At 39.6% G+C, this 18,830-nt stretch overlaps 1 long non-coding RNA gene across 1 annotated transcript in view; it reads right to left on the reverse strand.

The window, feature by feature from the left end:
• Positions 1 to 268: 268 nt before the first annotated feature.
• Positions 269 to 18,830, reverse strand: part of LOC126213395 (uncharacterized) — a 69,099-nt gene continuing 50,537 nt past the window's right edge. Inside the window, exons 6-7 of the long non-coding RNA XR_007541157.1 lie at positions 11,651 to 11,707; positions 269 to 381 (exon numbers count right to left, since the gene is read on the reverse strand). This is a non-coding gene — a long non-coding RNA (uncharacterized LOC126213395). The remainder of the gene's footprint in view (positions 382 to 11,650; positions 11,708 to 18,830) is intronic.

Below are 18,830 nucleotides of genomic sequence, written 5' to 3' on the forward strand. Positions count from 1 at the left end.
GTGATTTCTTTTGCCACAATTGATTAAGAAACATGCAAACTGAAGGACTAGTGAATAATCATACTTTACCTGTGAAAAGCAGCAAAGCCATTAGAGACAGCTATGTGCATAGTCCAATTTATGTTGAAATTATTAACTTGGTATTTCAATTAAATTTTGTGAACTATAGGCAACACGATAAAGGAATCAAACGAAGAAAACACAAAATTAATTTCTTTATTAACAATGCTCGGATTTCCACATCACCATAGAGGTACCAAGCTTGATGCGTTACTCATTTTTTTTACATGGCAAGTTTCCCCAGTAGGTCTATAAACCATGAAAAACACAAATAGCTACTTCTTGCTGTCTTCCCTTCTTTGGACTTTCACTACAGAAACTCTGAAACATCCATTACAAAAATAGGTAACACCACTCACAAATCTGGATTCTGTCACTGCAATTCATAGCAATTTTACTGTAAAAATACTGACTATGGTCACTGATGTCATTTTGAACATTCAGGAATTTTCAAGTGTGAAGGAACATGTTACTGAAACAAAATATTAGAGTGATACTGAAGTTAGAATACAGTTACTACACAAATTATCACCAACAAAAGTTACAAAGATTGCAACTTAAATACCGAAGCCATTTCTTATGATAATATGCTGTTACCACAAATAATCCTCATAGTTGTACTGAAAGAAACTTTACAGGGTAACACAATGCATCAGAATACTATAGGCACAAAGAAGGAAATTCTGTAGATTTACCAGACACTTTACTTTTCTTGCACATCATAAAATTATTATACGAAGTTACTTACCATCCATTGTCTGGAATATAAACTTTCCTTTCTCCTCTGCAAGCATGTGCTTTTGCAGCATGTGTTCTCAAATTTGCCAAGGAGTTAAAAAAATTGCAGTCATCCTGCAGGTACTTCACAGTAACTTCCATATTTGGCTCTATATGCATACACAAGGAAAATGAAGGATACAAAGTTTTCCATAATTGAAATGCTTTATCGCACATGCAACACAAAATCTGGCATTGTACATACACCCACACGGCATCACAAAGAATGGCTTGGCTCAAAGAATATCTGGGGTTCAAAAACTACCAGCGATACTGGCTAGCGTGAGAGATGACCTCATGTCATGATATAACGTCATGATTCCTGAGGGCCTGCGAGCTGCTTCTGCAAAGGATGGCTAGGTTCAAAGAAATCCGTGGTTTGAAAACTGCCAGCGATATTGACTAGCGGGAGAGATGACGTCATGATCCTAGGATTACAGAAGTGTCAGATTCCAGCCGTCTGCTTTGACCCATGACATCATCAATATGGCAGAAATGGCTAGTCTAAGCATCTCCAATATGGCACCTGTGATGTTACTACATACACATGGCAACAAACATGAAAATATGTATAAATAAGACAATAACATCTCCATCCAAAACTTCCATCAAATTAATGAGACAACTGCGGGAAATTGTGGGTTTTAGGGAGAGGTCAAGCTAAATATAAGAGGTTTTTTTAAAAAACCAAACAAACAAACACACACACACGGGAGGGCACCATGAAACAGAACAAGACAACATCTACAAACACAACCAACTCATAAACACCGTGGCGTAATGACATCACCCATGACAACACCCATACGTCAATGCAGACAGGTGGAATCGGACGCTTCTGTTGACCCCATGATTCCTCAGGGCTTGCGAGCCGCTTGTCATTACACTTTCTACAGCCACAAGGCATTATACATAGCTATTTCAACTGGCACCGATGTCTCATTGGTTGGCCGTAAGAGCCAGTTAGTTGTAGCTACCGGTATGTAGATCTTTGAACGCTTCGTTATTATGATTTTCCCAGGAGCTATCTTGGTGTGTGTGTATGTGTTGTGCTTTTCTTAATTTCTCGCCGTACGTTCACCATGGCTGATGTTGCACAGACTGGTGGTGTAGCAGGCTTGTGTGACGTATGTGGGTGAAGCATCGCAAGAATATACAAGTAGAGCCTAGGAAAGAAATATTACATATTTATGATAAGCTGGTGACAGATGTAAACAAACACATGAAGAGACACAGTTCTGCTTCTGGAAAGGTAGGAGAAGTGTTGGTTACCTCTCAGTCACCATTTAAATGCTGCGTGAACCTTAATGCAATAATGTAACACAACTGCCGTAACCAGATGGCTGGTTTATAGTCAAGTGTGCTATATTAGCAAAAATGTTATGGAGATATCACCAGTGTGAACGTCTGTCGTAGCCTCTCTGCATTGCAGACTGAGCAGAAGCGTTCACGTATCACAAAAAGCCCACAAATGGGTCCAAGCTAAGGCTATAAAAGAAAGGGTTGAGAGGGTTAATTACTAGGCAAGTCATGGGAGGCGAATGCCAGAACTGCTGTAAAACTCTTTGACAATTGACAGGTAACTAGTACACTTAAGCAAAGTAAAGTGTCACTTGTGGTGTAGGCCCTCTGGATAGATCGTTTACGAAGAGTTGGAGGTGCGGCCTTTCCCCTGAATTTTTAAAGTAGTTTCATGAAGCACAAATAACTTATTTTAGATATTTAAGTAATGCAGGCCCTAGTTTCTCACTGCACCTTCACTGTGTTGTTCCACATCCCTGAAGACTCTGCTTCATAATTGGCAGCATTAAACATGATGGATGAATAAGTGCATTAATTCTGTTTACACGTTCTTTTTCCATCACAGTATGATATTAAGATATTAAGCAAAAACCCATTTTCTTTGTTATTTAGATGACATGTACTGAGTACAATACGTTTTGATGCTCTCAGAGGGAAGAACTGATATACCACTTGGAGAGTGTTCACAACAAAAAATGGAGTTCAAAGAAATGACATTTAATTCTGTGGAAGGTGACGAAACTAAAGTGTACTGTATTGTATGTGCATATTTGCCAGATAACTAATGTTGTACATTGTTTGTATGTGTAGGTCTTTCCAATGAGTTAATGATATGGTGCAGTAATCGTTATCAGGAGAAAGAAAACTGGCATTCTACGGATCAGAGCATAGAATGTCTGATCCCTTAATCGGGCAGGTAGGTTAGAAAATTTAAAAAGAGAAATGGATAGGTTAAAGTTAGATATAGTGGGAATTAGTGAAGTTCAGTGGCAGGAGGAACAAGACTTCTGGTCAGGTGAATACAGGGTTATAAATACAAAATCAAACAGGGGTAATGCAGGAGTAGGTTTAATAATGAATAAAAAAATAGGCGTGCAGGTAAGCTACTACAAACAGCATAGTGAACATATTATAGTGGCCAAGATAGACACGAAGCCCATGCCTAATAAAGTAGCACAAGTTTATATGCCAACTAGCTCTGCAGATGACGAAGAAATTGAAGAAATGTATGATGAGATAAAAGAAATTATCCAGGTAGTGAAGGGAGACGAAAATTTAATAGTCATGGGTGACTGGAATTTGACAGTAGGAAAAGGGATAGAAGGAAACATAGTAGGTGAATACGGATTGGGGCTAAGAAATGAAAGAGGAAGCCGTCTGGTAGAATTTTGTGCAGAGCATAACTTAATCATAGCTAACACTAAGTTCAAGAATCATACAAGAAGGTTGCATACATGGAATAATCCTGGAGATACTAAAAGGTATCAGATAGATTATATAATGGTAAGACAGAGATTTAGGAACCAGGTTTTAAATTGTAAGACATTTCCAGGGGCAGATGTGGACTCTGACCACAATCTATTGGTTATGAACTGTAGATTAAAACTGAAGAAATTGCAAAAAGGTGGGAATTTAAGGAGATGGATAAACTGACTAAACCAGAGGTTGTACAGAGTTACAGGGACAGCATAAGGGAACAAGTGACAGGAATGGGGGAAAGAAATACAGTAGAAGACGAATGGGTAGCTTTGAGAGATGAAGTAGTGAAGGCAGCAAAGGATCAAGTAGGTAAAAAGATGAGGGCTAGTAGAAACCATTGGGTAACAGAAGAAATATTGAATTTAATTGATGAAAGGAGAAAATACAAAAATGCAGTAAATGAAGCAGGCAAAAAGGAATACAAACGTCTCAAAAATGAGATCGACAGGAAGTGCAAAATGGCTAAGCAGGGATGGCTAGAGGACAAATGTAATGATGTAGAGGCTTATCTCACTAGGGGTAAGATAGATACTGCATACAGGAGAATTAAAGAGACCTCTGGAGAAAAGAGAGCCACTTGTATGAATATCAAGAGCTCAGATGGAAACCCACTTCTAAGCAAAGAAAGGAAAGCAGAAAGGTAGAAAGAGTATTTAGAGGGCCTATACAAGGGCGATGTACTTGAGGACAATATTATGGAAATTGAAGAGGATGAAGATGAAATGGGAGATACGATACTGGGTGAAGAGTTTGACAGAGCACTGAAAGACCTGAGTCGAAACAAGGCCCCGGGAATAGACAACATTCCATTAGAACTACTGACGGTCTTGGGAGAGCCAGTCCTGACAAAACTCTACCATCTGGTGAGCAAGATGTACGAGACAGGCGAAATACCCTCAGACTTCAAGAAGAATATAATAATTCTAATCCCAAAGAAAGCAGGTGTTGAGAGATGTGAAAATTACCAAACGATCAGTTTAATAAGCCACAGCTGCAAAATACTAATGCGGATTATTTACAGACGAATGGAAAAACTGGTAGAAGCCGACCTCGGGGAACATCAGTTTGGATTCTGTAGAAATGTTGGAACACGTGAGGCAATACTGACCTTACGACTTATCTTAGAAGAAAGATTAAGGAAAGGCAAACCTACGTTTCTAGCATTTGTAGACTTAGAGAAAGCTTTTTACAATGTTGACTGGAATACTCTCTTTCAAATTCTAAAGGTGGAAGGGGTAAAATACAGGGAGCGACAGGCTATTTACAATTTGTACAGAAACCAGGTGGCAGTTATAAGAGTCGAGGGGCATGAAAGGGAAGCAGTGGTTGGGAAGGGAGTGAGACAGGGTTGTAGCCTCTCCCCGATGTTATTCAATCTGTATATTGAGCAAGCAGTAAAGGAAACGAAAGAAAAATTTGGAGTTGGTATTAAAATCCAGGGAGAAGAAATAAAAACTTTGAGGTTCGCCGATGATATTGTAATTCTCTGAGACAGCAAAGGACTTGGAAGAACAGTTGAACAGAATGGACAGTGTCTTGAAAGGAGGCTATAAGATGAACATCAACAAAATTAAAACGAGGATAATGGAATGTAGTCGAATTAAGTCGGGTGATGTTGAGGGAATTAGATTAGGAAATGAGTCACTTAAAGTAGTAAAGGAGTTTTGCTATTTGGGGAGCAAAATAACTGATGATGGTCGAAGTAGAGAGGATATAAAATGTAGACTGGCAATGGCAAGGAAAGCGTTTCTGAAGAAGAGAAATTTGTTAACATCGAGTATAGATTTAAGTGTGAGGAAGTCGTTTCTGAGAGTATTTGTATGGAGTTAAACATGGACAATATATAGTTTGGACAAGAAGAGAATAGAAGCTTTCGAAATGTGGTGCTACAGAAGAATGTTGAAGATTAGATGGGTATATCACGTAACTAATGAGGAGTTATTGAATAGGATTGGGGAGAAGAGAAGTTCGTGGCACAACTTGACTAGAAGAAGGGATCGGTTGGTAGGACATGTCCTGAGGCATCAAGGGATCACAAATTTAGCATTGGAGGGCAGCGTGGAGGGTAAAAATCGTAGAGGGAGACCAAGAGATGAATACACTAAGCAGATTCAGAAGAATGTAGGTTGCAGTAGGTACTGGGAGATGAAGGGGCTTGCACAGGATAGATTAGCATGGAGAGCTGCATTCAAACTAGTCTCAGGACTGAAGACCACAACAACAACAACAACAACAGTAATCATTAGTGTTTATGTTGAGTATTATTAATCTAAATACAGATAAGAAAGTATTTAGGGTAATCCATGACTGGCAATATATTTTCAGGATATAACTTTAAACAACTCTACAGTGTCAAATAGACTTATTAAATTGTTAATCTGGATTTGCCCCAGCATGCTACATGTTTCTAAATTTCGTTGTGGTGACAGGCTGATCTGTGGTATAGCCCTAGGCTTAGGTTAGGTTAGGTTGGAAGTATGGCATAAAGCATTCTGACATGGATTGTATTTACATACCACAACCATTTTTAGATTATACAACACATGAATGGGGCATACTGTCTCCATTACCACAATTTCTCCTGCACCTTGCTTATAATAATTATTAGAGAGCGGGTAATACTTAATCAGTGTTATCTTGTGTGTGTTGTTGTGGTCTTCAGTCCTGAGACTGGTTTGATGCAGCTCTCCATGCTACTCTATCCTGTGCAAGCTTCTTCATCTCCCAGTACCTACTGCAACCTATATCCTTCTGAATCAGTTTAGTGCATTCATCTCTTGGTCTCCCTCTACGATTTTTACCCTCCACGCTGCCCTCTAATACTAAATTGGTGATCCCTTGATGCCTCAGAACGTGTCCTACCAACCGATTCCATCTTCTAGTCAAGTTGTGCCACAAACTTCTCCCCAATCCTATTCAATACCTCCTCATTAGTTACGTGATATACCCATCTAATCTTCAACATTCTTCTGTAGCACCACATTTCGAAAGCTTCTATTCTCTTCTTGTCTAAACTATATATTGTCCATGTTTCACTCCATACAAATACTCTCAGAAACGACTTCCTCACACTAAATCTATACTCGATGTTAACAAATTTCTCTTCTTCAGAAACGCTTTCCTTGCCATTGCCAGTCTACATTTTATATCCTCTCTACTTCGACCATCATCAGTTATTTTGCTCCCCAAATAGCAAAACTCCTTTACTACTTTAAGTGACTCATTTCCTAATCTAATTCCCTCAGCATCACCCGACTTAATTCAACTACATTCCATTATCCTCGTTTTAATTTTGTTGATGTTCATCTTATAGCCTCCTTTCAAGACACTGTCCATTCTGTTCAACTGTTCTTCCAAGTCCTTTGCTGTCTCAGAGAATTACAATATCATCGGCGAACCTCAAAGTTTTTATTTCTTCTCCCTGGATTTTAATACCAACTCCAAATTTTTATTTCGTTTCCTTTACTGCTTGCTCAATATACAGATTGAATAACATCGGGGAGAGGCTACAACCCTGTCTCACTCCCTTCCCAACCACTGCTTCCCTTTCATGTCCCTCAACTCTTGTAACTGCCACCTGGTTTCTGTACAAATTGTAAATAGCCTGTCGCTCCCTGTATTTTACCCCTTCCACCTTTAGAATTTGAAAGAGAGTATTCCAGTCAACATTGTCAAAAGCTTTCCCTAAGTCTACAAATGCTAGAAACATAGCTTTGCCTTTCCTTAATCTTTCTTCTAAGATAAGTCATAAGGTCAGTATTGCCTCATGTGTTCCAACATTTCTACGGAATCCAAACTGATCTTCCCCGAGGTCCGCTTCTACCAGTTTTTCCATTCGTCTGTAAATAGTTCGCATTAGTATTTTGCAGCTGTGGCTTATTAAACTGATAGTTCAGTAATTTTTACATCTGTCAACATCTGCTTTCTTTGGGATTAGAATTATTATATTCTTCTTGAAGTCTGAGGGTATTTCGCCTGTCTCATACATCTTGCTCACCAGATGGTAGAGTTTTGTCAGGACTGGCTCTCCCAAGGCCGTCAGTAGTTCTAATGGAATGTTTTCTACTCCCGGGGTCTTGTTTCGACTCAGGTCTTTCAGTGCTCTGTCAAACTCTTCACGCAGTATCGTATCTCCCATTTCATCTTCATCTACATCCTCTTCCATTTCCATAATATTGTCCTCAAGTACATCGCCCTTGTATAGACCCTCTATATACTCCTTCCACCTTTCTGCTTTCCTTTCTTTGCTTAGAACTGGGTTTCCATCTGAGCTCTTGATATTCATACAAGTGGTTCTCTTTTCTCCAGAGGTCTCTTTAATTTTCCTGTAGGCAGCCTATCTATCTTAACCCTAGTGAGATAAGCCTCTACATCCTTACATTTGACCTCTAGCCATCCCTGCTTAGCCATTTTGCACTTCCTGTCGATCTCATTTTTGAGACGTTTGTATTCCTTTTTGCCTGCTTCATTTACTGCATTTTTGTATTTTCTCCTTTCATCAATTAAATTCAATATTTCTTCTGTTACCCAAGGATTTCTACTAGCCCTCGTCTTTTTACCTACTAGATCCTCTCCTGCCTTCACTACTTCATCTCTCAAAGCTACCCATTCTTTTTCTAATGTAGTTCTTTCCTCCATTCCTGTCAATTATTCCCTTATGCTCTTCCTGAAACTCTGTACAACCTCTGGTTTAGTCAGTTTATCCAGGTCCCATCTCCTTAAATTCCCACTTTTTTGCAGTTTCAGTTTTAATCTACAGTTCATAACCAATAGATTGTGGTCAGAGTCCACATCTGCCCCTGGAAATGTCTTACAATTTAAAACCTGGTTCCTAAATCTCTGTCTTACCATTATATAATCTATCTGAAACTTGTCAGTATCTCCAGGCTTCTTCCATGTATACAACCTTCTTTTATGATTCTTGAACCAAGTGTTAGCTATGATTAAGTTGTGCTCTGTGCAAAATTCTATCAGGCAGCTTCCTCTTTCATTTCTTAGCCCCAATCCATATTCACCTACTACGTTATCTTATGTATTTCAACTAAATTATTTTCTCAGAATAACACATAAATGCTGCACTTATGTTTGCGCTACTTATGCAGTGTAATTTTATTTTCGGAGTTCTTTCTGTGGAAGGAACAGATAGAAGCTGAAGAGAGCTTTCATTCTTAAGACCAAGGGAAAAACAGAAATGTGATTACCTCTGAAGATCTCATAGAGTTAATTGCAAATGAAACAAATTACTGTTGGCTTCAGCAAGATAATAGTAACAAACAATTCAGAAGGAACTGGAGTAGCCAAACTATGTTTTTTTGCCATATCATTTTGAATGACGTGGAACAAGAAATTATATTTAGTAGAGTACCGGAGTAAAAACAAACTTCTGCGAAGCAATATTTTTGGAGAAGTAATGGCTAGAGACCACTATTCCAAATTACTATGAATGCTGCATTTCAACCATGATGTCGGTTCTACCAATGATTGTTATACAAAATACAGAACATCATCACTGATTTATTACAAAAAAAATTTTGTCAGTCATTTCAGCCATTCCAAAAGCTGTGCATAGACGAAAGTTTACTTTTTTTTTTTAAGGGTGGCTGTCTTTCAAACAATACATCCCGTCAAAAAGAAACATATTTGGAATAAAATCTTTTTTTCTCTGTGACTGTGAGACAGGATTTGTACAAGATTTAATTGTTTACATGGGATCATCTGCCCTGGTGGATACCAAAAATAAGGATACTGGAAAGTCAGGAGCGATAGTTGAAGCACTTGTAAAGCCCTATTTAGGAAAGGGCCATACCGTTCACATAGGTAATTGGTATTTCAGTGCAGCTTTATTTAGAAAGCTACACAATAATTGCACAAATGTGTGCGGGACCATAAGAAAGAGAAGGGAAGGAATGCCTAAAACTGGTGAACGATTAAAATGAGGACAGGCAACCTGCCAATCGTGCAAAAATTTAATATTCAAAAAGTGGATGGATAAAAAAGAAGTCTATAAGCTTTCTACAATGCATTCAGATGAATTTGATACAGTAAAAGTTATCCAAAAACCTGTATGAATATTGGATTATAATAATTCAATGGGTGCAGTTGATAAAGCTGACACGGTTATAAGCACTGTGGAATCAACACTCAAATCTCTGCAATGGCATCGCAAACATTTCTTTCACTTGCTGGACATTTGTGTGTGGAATGCCTATTGTCTTTATAAACACAAAAGGAAAGAACTGGTATCCATGGCAAAACTTCAATTGCAGTTAATTAGGGAGATACTGGAAGAGTATCATCGAAGCATAAAATATCAACACTGAACAGGCAATAATCATCCACTGAGCTTAACAGAAAGACACTTTTCTTCGGTTTACAAACCAGTAGGAAAAAACTGAAATAGAAGGTGTGTTGTTTGAAGTGCAAATGACAGAAAATGAGAATCTAAGAACAAGTGTAAAAATTGTAATGTGGGTTTGTGCGTTGAACCTTGTTTTCAAATTTATCATACTGAATTACATTATTAAGAATCTTTCAAATGATCCTAAATGGCTTTTCTTATAATACTTATAAAATCTCCAAATATATTGTTAAGTAACACTTAAATACAGTAACCTGCACATCATCTTACTGACGTGCAACGTGCACAATTCGCGGCACGCTGCACCGATCAGTGGCACCAGCTCAGCGAAGCAGACTGCTGTAACAAAAGGGTTAATCGAACAACATGTAACAACCCAAATTATGCTATTGTGAGTTAGCGCTTTCTTCCACCAGTCCCTTCAATTAGAAGTGATGCTGGCCCAGATGGAACCACACTCAGTTTTTCTTATAACATGGAAATTAATGAAGCTAAAAAAAAGATCTTTGTGGTGAGTAAGAAAAAAATCACTGCTCAAAGCTCAGTGAGCAACTGTAAACCACCGAGTCCTTCACCTACTGATGGAGTAAAATTACATCAAATGGAAGATCAAAGAAGAATATTGCAAGCCAAATCTATCACACAAAGACTGATTTTAACAAGAGAAGAAACTTTCTAATATTGTCCATTTTAAACACCAAAGGTAGCTATTTTTAAGGCAATCTTTATACATATTTTAGCATACAACCACTAATTTTAGGAACATAATCCACAGCAACATGTTTTTGGGGTCAAGCTGCCATCATCCGGCTTCAAAATTAATCTTACATAAAATGCACTTCAAAAACATTCAAAGTAAAAATAGAAAAACAAATAAAATTACTAAGCTACGAAGTCCTTGTCTTACTTGAAAAGTGGTAGCATCAGATTCCCTGCTTCCTTATCCATGTTAACACACATCCTTCGAAGTGCTGCTTTTAAGGCACCACTTATTTATAAACAGGTGTGCAGCTCTGATGTGCACTGAGAGGCAGCTGGTGTGACTGATGTTTACTGCCTTACATAAACAATGTTTTGAAGAATATGCAGATAAGGATGCAGGGAATCTGGTGCTTCCAGTTTTAAAGTAAGATGATAGTCTCCATGTCTGAATAATCTTATATTTTGACCTCCAGTGCTTCTGAAGTGCATTTTATGTAGGGTTAACTTAGACAGCCTGATGATGAGAGCTCGACTCTCGAAACACATTGCTCTGGACTTGTTCCTAATATTAGTGACTGTATGCTAAAATATTTATAAACTGCGGAACCTTTTCACACCCAGCTGCATAGACAGACATTTCAGGAAAGACCTCATAAAGGCATTTGTTTGGAGTGTTTCACTGTACAGAATGAGATAAGAACACGAGCGCAGACCGAGACTGGAATACTTTGCCTAGATCATGGACAGTACCGACTGCACCACATACCACTCTCAAGATGAAGGCCCAAGAAAGAAAAGCTTTGTGCACTGCCGACAACCAACCTGACGACTGAAGAACTAAGAAGAAGAAGACAAACAACAGAACCACAATTTCATTGAGAAAATGAGTTGCAGTCAGGCCTTCTTACTGAGCTTATTGCAACTTGTATTCTATTTGTAAGTACTGAAATATTATAAAACTCAGTGACTCACCAGATTTATTAGCAATGGGTGACTGCCAACTTCAAAGTCCTCCGGCGATTCATCAAGCTGAAAAAATTTACAACAGATGTCAGATTTATAATGTTTTCGTGGTGTATGAAATTTACATGATGGAAATTATGTTTAAAAGGTTTAATTCTCTGTTTCCTTGTGGTACATTACTGAATACTTTTGACACTTCACTTTTCACTTCAAGTAATCATAACAAGGGCCCACATTTTTATGACAAGTCATATTTTTTCCTGAACTTCATGGTGAATTTAACAACAATTTTTGCATAAATTCAGGTGTTATAGTATAGATAAATGTACTTCTATTATGCATCCAAAGTCATATTTACATCTTTTTTTTTCAGTAACAGGTTATATTTCCGCCAACGTTTGCAAAACTTTATATATTTGTTGTATCTTATATGGACACACAAATAAAAACATGAAAATGTTGCTCACATGACAATGTTTCAGATTATAATGCCACAAATAAACACAACAATTACTACAAAGCTTTATTTATCACGACTTTAGTAGACTGGTAGAAGCCGACCTTGGGGAGAATCAGTTTGGATTCTGTAGAAATGTTGGAACATGTGAGGCATACTGACCTACGACTTACGACTTATCTTAACATAGATTAAGGAAAGGTAAACTTATGTTTCTAGCATCTGTAGACTTAGAGAAGGCTTCTGACAATGTTGACTGGAATAGTCTCTTTCAAATTCTGAAGGTGCCAGGGGCCAAATGGCTATTTACAATTTTTACAGAAACCAGACGGCAGTTATATGAGTCAAGGAACATGAAAGAGAAGCAGTGGTTGGAAAGGGAGTGAGACAGGGTTGTAGCCTATCCTCAATGTTATTCAGTCTGTATACTGAGCAAGCACTAAAGGAAACAAAAGAAAGATTTGGAGAAGGAATTAAAATCCACAGAGAAGAAATAAAAACTTTGAGGTTTACCGATGACATACCAGTTCTGTCAGAGACAGCAAAGGACCTGGAAGAGAAGTTGAATTGAATAAACAGTGTCTTGAAAGGGGGATGTAAGATGAACATCGACAAAAGCAAAACAAGAGGATAATGGAATGTAGTCGAATTAAATCAGGTGATGCTGAGGGAATTAGATTAGGAAATGAGACACTTAAAGTAGTAAAGGAGTTTAACTATTTGGGGATAAAAATAACTGATGATGGTCGGGGCTATAAAATGTAGACTGGCAATGGTAAGGAAAGTGTTTCTGAAGCAGAGAACTTTGTTAACATTAAGTATAAGTTTAAGGGTCAGAAAGTCTTTTCTGAAAGTATTCGTATGGAGTGTAGCCACGTGTGGAAGTGAAACAAGTACGATAATTAGTTTGGACAAGAAGAGAATAGAAGCTTTTGAAATGTGGTGCTACAGAAGAATGCTGAAGATCAGATGGGTAAATCATGTAACTAATGAGGAGGTACTGAGTAGAATTGAGGAGAAGAGGAATTTGTGGCACAACTTGACAAGAAGAAGGGATCGGTTGGTAGGACATGTTCTGAGGCATCAACGGATCACCAATTTAATATTGGAGGGCAGTGTGGAGGGTAAAAATCGTAGAGGGAGACCAAGAGATGAATACACTAAGCAGATTCAGAAGGATTTAAGTTGCAGTAGTTACTTGGAGATGAAGAAGCTTGCGCAGGATGGAGTAGCATGGAGGGCTGCGTCAAACCAGTCTCTGTACCGAAGATCACAACAACAGTAGACAAGTAGCATTACACACTAGTCAGTTTGCTGATGTAAGACACTGTTGGGTGGGGCTAACAAAACATTCTCAAAACTAACAAATGCACCTCCCGACATGATAAACATCGCACACGTGGTCACACTATTCAGTCAGAATATAAACGCAAGTGGTTCAACAAAAGCCATCCATCAGCATGGAGTTGCAAGGTTTCGTTTGTGAGTTTGATGATAAGTTCTTCAGCACTGGTGGGGAAATGTTATTTTGTTAATTAAGTGAAGTCAAAGTTAGTGCAGAACAGCACTTTAATGTGCAACAGCACTGTAATACCACCAAATACAGCAGCTGTCTGAAGAGAAATGCTGAAAATGGCAGCAGACAAATGCTGTTAGTTGAGCAGACAGGTTCATCTTCAATTGTACAAACATTTAAAGACAGGTGAAATGATGGTGTCTTGCAACATCCCATCTGAGAAGCTGAAGAATCCACATTTCAGACAGTTCTTGAGAAGTACACAAAACATCCTGTTCCAGGTTAATCTATATTGAGAAAGAACTATTTATCAGTGTGCTATGAAGAGAAGCTCAAAAAAAAAAAATCAATAAATAAATAAATAAAATAAAATAAAAAAAAATTGTGTTGCTGAACTAAAGATCAACGTCCCTACACAAGGGTACCAATGTGGGTGGACATTATGTTGCAGATGTTATGGGGTGTTCTGAAAGTTGACAGGCCTGGAAAAATGTTCCTCCTAATGCGTGAAGCTCTTGAGAAAGAGTACAAACAGTTGCCATTTTGTTTCACAACTCTGTGAAGCTACTGTGACAAGATGTTGTGAGCAGAGAAAATGTTTTGCTTCTAGCAACAGATGGTGCTTCATACACGGCTAAAGCAGCTGAGGGCTTCAAATTCTCTACCGCAGTATGGTTTATGTCATTTGACTCGTGCATGCGTTACGCAGAGTTGCAGAAGAGGTGGGATCAAATTGCTCCGATGTAGGAAAATTAATTACTTGTGGCACAACAATTAATGTGAACGTCCCGCTACAGGTGCAGAAATCCAAGGAACGAGCACCTTCACTGCCCCTCCTTCCCCCACCTTGTGCTTAGATGATTGGATTCCTGGCTTAATGCTGCTGAATATTACTGGATGATCCACACTAAAAGAAAGGTAACTATCACCTTACTTAAAGAGGAGTTTAACAATGGTGTATTTCAGTTTCTTTGGAAAAATGTCTTGACTCAGTTGATGCATTACATATTTCCAATAATACGAGGCTTATTTTATGAGAATAAATCTTTAGTACTCTACTGGAACACCATCAAAACCAGATAAGTTTTTATTGATGAATAAGTTCAAAATGGAATGAAATTTTAATCACGAAATAACTGTTACATGATAAACATCACCGTGAAGGTTGACAAGTATCAGACTGGTGCTTCACGATATGACACTTGTTGTTTCTGTGAGTGCATTTAGTTGATTACACTGTCAGTTTTAAAAGAAAACAGCTGCAGATCCTAAGAACAAAATCTGTAACTGTGTGCTACCGGCCGTTCTGCGAAGTTGTCAGTTACATTTTATGCACAATATTTCGACATCTCACAGCCGTCTTCCACGGATGCTACGAGTTTTGCTGTTACTCACTTCCCAGACTCCAACCAGACTGTGTGGAGTGGAGTCCACCCAGCAAGTGCACAAAACAGTAAAACTCACAGCACCTAAAGAAGAAGGCTCGTCCAGTTGTTGAAATATTGTGCACGAGATGGAAACGACAACTCAGCAAAACACCAGAGTGTACACCTATGATCAGTCACCCTGAGATAACCAGAGAGGTCACAACAGTGCTGTTTAAAACACAAAATTGTTTGTCATGCAACATTCCATACTCCTAGATTTCTGTAAAGCATCTGACACGGCACCACACTGCCGACTGTTAATGAAGGTACGAGCATACGGAATAGGTCCCCAGATTTTGTGAGTGGTTCACAGACTTCTTGAGTAACAGAACCCAGTACATTGTGCCTGATGATGTGTGTTCATCAGAGACAGGAGTGTCCCGGGAAAGTGTGACAGGAAAGTTGTTGTTTTCCTACATATGTAAATGATTTGGCGGACAGTAGTCTGCGGTTGTTAGCTAATGTTGCTGTGGTGTACAGTAAGTTGCCATCGTTGAGTGACTGTAGGAGGATAGTTGATGACTCAGACAAAATTTCGAGTTGGTGTGGTGAATGGCTGCTACCTCTAAATGTAGAAAAATGTAAGTTAATGCAGATGAGTAGGAAAAACAAACCCACAGTTTACAAATAATGAGATGCTTGACACACTCATGTCAGTTAAATATCTAGGCGTAATGCAAAGCGATATGAAATTGAATGAGCATATAAGGACTGCAGTGGGGAAGGCGAATGGTCCACTTTGGTTTATTTTAGGAAAGTGAGGTTCATCTGTAAAGGAGACTACATGTAGGACACTAGTGCAACCTCTTCTCGAGCTCTGCTCGAATGTTTGGGATCCGCAATAGGTCGGACTAAACGAAGACATCGATGCAATTCAGAAGCAGGCTGCTAGATTTGTTACTAATATGTTTCAACAATAATCAAGTATTATGGAGATGCATCAAGAACTCAAATGGAATCACCGGAGGGAAGACAGCATTCTTTTTTAGGAGCACTATCCAGAAAATTTAGAGAGCCACCATTTGTGGCTGACTGCAGAGCGATTCTACTGCCGCCAATGTACAGTTCTTGTAAGATAAGCTCAGAGAGATTAGGGGCCACATGGAGCCATATAGACAGTTGTTTTTCCCTCGCTCTATTTGCAGCTAGAACAGGAAAGGAAATGACTAGTAGTAGTAGAGCATGCCTTCCAACATGCACCATACAGTGGCTTGCGGAATCTGGATGTAGATGTAGATTCCTATGAACATTGTTATTTGTCATGTAGCTAATATGAATTTTCAATTCTTAAATCTACAGATTCAGATAATTTTAGAAGGAATGGCCAACAAGGAATGTTTTCCATTTTCTTATCAACTGCCAAATGTTCCTGCCCAAATATCTTTGCTTTCTGTTTGTAGTATATGTTGAAATCCTTTGCACCAGAGTACGTAACTTAACTCCGAATACTAGACCCAAAGGAACCTGTGCAAATCACTTTTCAGTTGAAGGAAATTTTTATTATAAGCAACAAAAATTGTTGTGACATAAATGTACCAAGAAGTGAGTGTAAGAATTTCGAGATCCGTAAAGCAGCCTCTGCAAGGGGCACCACCATCTCTCTACTTTACATAATATTCTTGCTGCTCATTTCTCCTGAATAAAAACATTATTTATTTTAACAATATTGTGAAAAGCCATACAGAGGACTAGAGGATGGACGGACGGACTGACTCTCTCTCTCTCTCTCTCTCTCTCTCTCTCTCTCTCTCTCTCTCTCTCTCTGCCACCTGTGGCCACTGTGGCTGAGCTGAGTCGTATATGCGCCGGACAGGAGCAGCTATCCAGTTGTGATGGTAAGGAGGCGACATGGGGTGCAGAGTGGGGTGGGGGAAGGTGTCGTGCTGCTTGTGGGAGCTTGCAAGGGGGCAGTGGGGATAGGGTAGGGCATTTAGGTTTGGGAGGTTTGTGTGTGTGGGGAGTGGGGGGGGGGGGGGAGGATGGGAGGGGAGGCGATTGGGAAAGGAGGAGAGAAGAAGAGATGGGGAAAAAGACTAGTGACTAATGGGTGTGTTAGTCGAATAGAAGACCGTGTATTGCTGGAGTGAGAGCAGGGAAGGGGATAGGTAAGTGGAGGACAGGGACTAATGAAGGCTGAGGCCAGGGGGGTTACGGTAATAGGATTGATTGCAGGCAGAGTTCCCACCTGCACAGTTCAGAAAAACTGCTTCCACAGGTAGTCCTACCTCTGATGGGGTAGAAGATGTCTGACCGGAGTATGTGGTTGGGAGAATGTACGAGATAGGTCTTACCTCCAGGTCTATTTCAGGGCACACTGAGAGGTAGTGAAAACCGTTACTCCAGTCGTACGTGGTGCCGAGGCACGAGATGAATGCTGCTCTGTAGCCAGATGGTGAGTAAGTAGGAGGTGGTAGATGGCTGGAGAGACAAGGTATGCGAGATCTGCTTCTGTAAAAGGTTGGGACGGTAATTTCGGTCTGCGAAGGTCTCGGTGGGATACTCGGTGTATTTGCTCTGGCACTGCTCGTCCCTGCAGATGGGATGACCACGGGTGGTTAGTCTGTACGCAGGCCATTTCTCGGTACGGAATGGGTGGCAGCTGTCAAAGTGGAGGTACTGTCAGTGTTTGGAAGGTTTGGTATGGACAGAGGTACTGATGAAGCTATCCTTGAGGTGGAGGTTAGCATTGAGGAAGGTGTTGAGGTTTTGGGGGAATGTGGCTAGGGTGACCTCACCCTCAGTCCAGATCATGAGGGTGTCACCAATGAATCTGAAATGGTGAGCGGTTGGACTCTGGGCAGTTAGAAAATATTGCTCTAGATGGCCCATGAATAGTTTGGCATAGAATGATCCCATGTGGGTGCCCATAGCTATTTATTTTATGTGCTTTCTCCCAGAGGACAACTCCTTATGAACACTACTGAAGGGGGGGGGGGGGTAAGCCAACATCAAACAATGTAAAATTCAGAACGAATGATATATTACGAATAAGTGTGGCTTCAGCTGCCAAAGTCCGCAGTCGTGTGTGTGTGTGTGTGTGTGTGTGTGTGTGTGTTTCTGACAAAGGCCTTGTAGGTCAAAAGCTTATTTGTGACAGTCTTTTTGTTGTGCCTATCTGCGACTCAGCATCTCCGCTATATGGTGAGTAGCAACTTTCATTTTCATAAAACAAGCCAACAGTTTGTTTTACATTTACACAGTGGAAGATGCTACAAACAGTGTTACCTTTACTGTGTGACCATTAATGTGTACTTCTGTTGCCACCATGTTTGAGTGCAGTACCCATTTCCAGCATTAAGTGCGGCACTATATACCGTATGGCCTAAACACTTCTTGAAACAGTTCACACATTCTAAGCAGCCACTAATTACAGTATAGCTTGGAACATTATGGCGAACTCACTCAATTTGACCTTTCATACAAAATTACGGTTTCAACACTGCTGTGGTCTTCAGCACAAAGACTGGTTTGAGGCAGCTCTCCGTGAAGTCTATCTTTGGCAAGCCTCTTTCCTGATCACAGTATAGGTACAACAACCTGCATCCACTTCAGTTTGCTTAGTGTATTCAAACCTTGTTCTTCCTCTACAATTTTAACCTTATCCCCTCCATCACCAAACTGACAATCCCTTGATGCCCCAGCATACATCATCTTTTAGCCAAGATGTGACAAATTTCTTTTCTTTCTAATTTGATCCAGAACTACTTCACTAATTATCCACTACCACTTATCTTCAGCAGCCTTCTGTAGTATGACATTTCAAAAGCTCTTCTCCTCTTGCCTGAAATG

Source organism: Schistocerca nitens, chromosome 11 (genome assembly GCF_023898315.1).
Source record: "Schistocerca nitens isolate TAMUIC-IGC-003100 chromosome 11, iqSchNite1.1, whole genome shotgun sequence".
Classification (NCBI taxonomy): Eukaryota; Metazoa; Arthropoda; class Insecta; order Orthoptera; family Acrididae; genus Schistocerca; species Schistocerca nitens.